The following is a 4,394-nucleotide window of genomic DNA, read 5'->3' as shown; positions in this document are numbered from 1 at the left end:
CCGCTCGCCGTCCCCTCTAGCCGGCGTGTGCTCGGTACAGCCCGGCGCTCACCCAGTTTCCATTGAGCCCCGGAGCCAAACCCACTGATGTCACCCAGCGCAGCCCCAGTCCTCCTCCTCCTCCTCCTCCTCCTCCGCCCGTCGTTAAAGGCGCAACCGCCCGCCGCCGGTCCCGCTGCCCTCCCGCCCGGCCTCCCCTCTCAGCCCCGGCCAGGGGGAGGCCTACCCCCCTACACCACCACCCCCCTCCACGGGATGGGGTTTGGGGGGCCGTTTCCCCTCAGGTTTCTCCTCAGCGGGGCACTGCGGGAGAGGAAAGGGGGGCTGAGTGGGGCAACATTCCACCCGTGGCACCCCACGGTGGTGGGGGACAGTGGGGGCAGCCCCAATATGGTGGTGTTGCCACCACAGCAGGGTCATCATCAGCCCCCAGCCCCTCTTGGGGATACTCACACAAGGGTCCCACTGCCGTGGCAGCGGGTGACAAGCTGCGGCCCAGCCCTGAAGGCCCATGAAGCGTCGGAGCCACCCCAACCCCACAAGCGAGGGTCGGGGCTCCTCGGCCCACGTCCCACGGGAGCGGGGGGCATCCCATAGGTGACACCCCTACAAATCCACCCCAATATGGGCGCGCACGTTGTTAGGGCTTGAGAAACCCACAACAATTATTGTCATTTGGACAATCATTTTACCACTGGATGACCCCTCCCCACCCAGCAAGGGGGATCAGGGGAAAAACAAGGAAACACAAGGGTTGAAATATAAGTAGATTTAACAGGATAAGACTAAATAATTAACATTAATAATACTAAAGAACCAATATTGATCCCGGTACCAATATAAAATATACAAGGATTATACACAGTCAGTTCTATCAGTAGGAAGCTGTGTGCTCCCCCAGCAGGGGACAGCAATGTCGGACACCGCCAGCGCTACAGCTTTGGGAAGAAGGGAAGGGCTCAGGGGTCCAGCACCGGGGCAAGAAGTTCTCTGGACCGCTGCCATCAAGGGAGAGAGCACTTTGCAGCAAACTTTCTAATTTGTATTGAATGTGATATTCATGGTATGAAATAACCCTGTCGGCCACCTTGGGTCAAGTGCCTGGGTCTCACTCCTCCTCATCCCTGCACCTGGCGAGCTTGGAAACACTGAGACCTTGAAAACCACATGCCATAGCTGGCTATAAAGTAAATACTTTCACAAATTCAGACACTAGAGTCTTCTAAAAGTGCGGTTTTCCCAAGCATTAGAAGATAAATTAGTCCTGTGTCGCTCAAACCAGGACACATGCATAAACCCTCACATGGAAGGACAGAGGTGCAAAGCCAGGGGTACCCCCCAGTCCCTGGGGTGTTTGGGGGTCCAGGTGGCCACTGTGCACCGCAGCGAGCCCCGGAGCAGCTCAGAAAGAGCCAGCTGAGTCATGGAGGGAGGCAGCCAGGGTGTATCAGACCCGTATGGGGGTGAAGGAGCGGAGCCCAGGCTGGGGAAGCGTTTGGGGACTCCTGGGAGGTGGGAGGTTGGGGCTGGATGGGCAAAGGAGGAGTGAGGTGCCATGGTGAGCTCTGGGAGCCGGAGTGCCAGGGGAGGCTGGAGGCCAGCATAGGGTGAGGGGGAATGGCACAGCAGTGGGTACTGTGGAGCAAAAGCCAGATGCTGCCAAGCTTCGCAGGAACCGGGATGCCTCATTAGGGAGGAGCTGCTTCGGCACAGCAGCCCCAAAGTCAAGAACTGCAGTTCCTACAGTCAAGTAAAGGTGGAGGAGATAAGTGTGATGGTGGAGAACTCAAGAACCACCATACCAGGCAAGCCCTTAGGTGCATGTAGGCCCAGACCTCCATGTCAACTTCCAAATACACAACGTAAGCACAAGCTGTTGGCACCCAGAGGCCCAAGTTGCAGCCATGCCGGCACTGTGCAGTGCAGAAAGCAGTAATTGCTTTGAGTCATACCAAGATGGTGGGCTGCAATGCTCTGAGTCTCGCTGTCTCCCTCCTGCGTGTCTCTAGTCAGCACCCGCGATGAGTTGATGGGCCATTGAGACCTGGGAATAGTTCCTGTTCTATGCAACACTTTGGGAAACAGCTCCCTCTGTCACTGCTGGGCCAGTTTTATCACAGAACTTTGTCTCCATTCCAAGAAGTTAAAATTTAATTGTGTTTTTCGTAGCAGTGACATTTCCTTACACATGCTCCATTGAACCGCCATCGTTCCACAGCTTACGTAACAGTGAACAGATGGGAAGGCAGGTAATAAAATAGGCTGCCGCTGCCAAATCCAGCCCAGGGCTTGCCCTCCTCCTACCCTGGGTGGGCACACATCAGCCAAAAGGGAATTTGCTGGACCCCAACACTGCTCACAACTTTGCTGCGAGAGGCAGGCCTGTACAGGCACTGAGCGAGGCGGGCTCTGCCAGAGAGTCTCCTGGAAAGATGGATCCGAATCGGAGTCCAGGAGAATCGGCTCTCAGCATGGTCAGCAGGAGCAGAGTTTGGGGTGATGCTGCCTGGCAGGCAGGCGGGTATAGGGTCTGGGGAGATGGTGGCCACACCAGCTCTCCCCCTGTTGCTGGCTGAGGCGGCAGGAGGGAACCTGAAGAAATCCCGAATGTAGACACAGCCCTTGGGGATGAAATCAGAATGTGTGTACGGACACTTCAGCTACCTTTATTTTAATCATTTAGGGCTTAAAATAAGAACTCTTTAATTAGAAACATTCCCTTAATTGAATTGTAATCAAGCTTTTAGTGCTGTTAGCCTGGCTAACCATGTGATCTATTAACACCCACCTTCCTCTCTCCAAGCATTGCCTAGTTACACCTTTTCATATGGAGTGATCTGTATTAGGGAGCCTGGGCCAGGGGCTGCCAGTTCTGGCTATGTGTGTAGCAGCCAGTACCACGGGGACCCTGTCTCCATCAGGACTCTCAGTGCTCCAGTGGTACAACAGGTAACTCATGCCCTACTGTCTAAAAAAAGGTAAGTGTTATATATAACACAAACAACAGGACCCCAACTAGAGAGGTTGGGGTTGGGTTGGGAAGGGAAGAAATTTGAGGGACAGGCAGAATCCATGCTCACAATCTGTGCTGGGTCACCTCCATTCCTCTCCAGTTACCAAAGTGGTGTGCAGTGGTAGCCACAAGCATCTTTTTCTCTCTGTGCACCTCTCCAAAAAATCAACATCCCCCTCAGGTCTAGCCCTGTATTGGGCACCAGAATACAACAAAAAAAGGTGCATTAAGACTTTGTTTAAGCTGCAGTATCTGGAAGGCTGTCTAACCTCCCAGACCCAGCAATGAGCCGTAGCCATACTCACAACCCCATGCTAGGATGATACCCCAGGAGGCCTCACCTGATCCCTTCTCCCTGGTTTGCCTGGGAAGGATCTTTGGGTGTAGAGCATGGAAGGGAGTCAAGGGTCCAGCCAAGCCCCTTAGCTCAGCAACTGGGGGATCTGCCTCTGGGACACCTCATGTTTACCTTTCACGGGGTTCAGACGTGGCCAAAGCATCCCTAGATGATCCAGGGAGTGCTGCTGCTGAAGGCAGGCAAGGAGAAGATGGGCTGCACGGGGTGGCTCTGCTTGCAGGCCCTTTGACTGCTGTTGGGAAGGTCCTTGGGCAGTCCCCAGAGCTCATACTGCAGTGCTGTAGAAGGAGCTGTAGAAGGAACCCATGGTAATGTGTCTTGGGCTGACTCTTGTGGGCTGGTGTATCCAAGGGGGTGTTACTTGACTGGACACCCACCGAGCCTCACCACTGCCCACCATGTCGTTCCTCGGGTAGGAAAGGAGAAAAAGGGCTAGAGTTGCCCTGTTTATTCACAGTGTCACTGCTGGGTGGCCTTCCAGTGTCACTGTATATGATATTCATAGCGCCTAATAAAACTCGTGGGAAAGCTGAGCTCCAGTGACCTAGCAGACCTCAGAGAAATGCCAGGTCGCATTTGGCAGCTCTGCTTGATCCACAGTGAGCAGAATCCCGTTTCAGCCACTATCTGGAGAGGGATATGCTGCTTTGAAGACCAAAGCTACTTCTTCACGGAGAGGCTTGCCCGTACTAGGAAAGTGTGAGGAATCAGGGAAACAGCAGAGAAAACTTTGAACCTGTGCTGTAGTTCTACTTCTGCAAGGCCAGTGAAAGCAAGACAAGATGAGAAGTGAGAAAAAATGCATTTCCACCTGCAATTCAAGAGCAGAGCTTCCCATGGAGGTAGGTACCTGTGGCTTGACACGTCCAACAGAGCAGAACAAAGTTGTTTGAAGCATTAACTCACAGTTTATTCAGAACAAGCAGCCCCCCACTCAAAAAAACAACTATTAATGTTCACAAGGTCTTTTTTACAGGACACACCCTCTAATTCCTCAGTATTTCCCAGATAATAATGGATTTG

Source organism: Vanellus vanellus (assembly GCF_965231255.1).
Source record: "Vanellus vanellus genome assembly, chromosome: 1".
Classification (NCBI taxonomy): Eukaryota; Metazoa; Chordata; class Aves; order Charadriiformes; family Charadriidae; genus Vanellus; species Vanellus vanellus.
Note: the sequence above shows the minus strand (reverse complement) of the source record.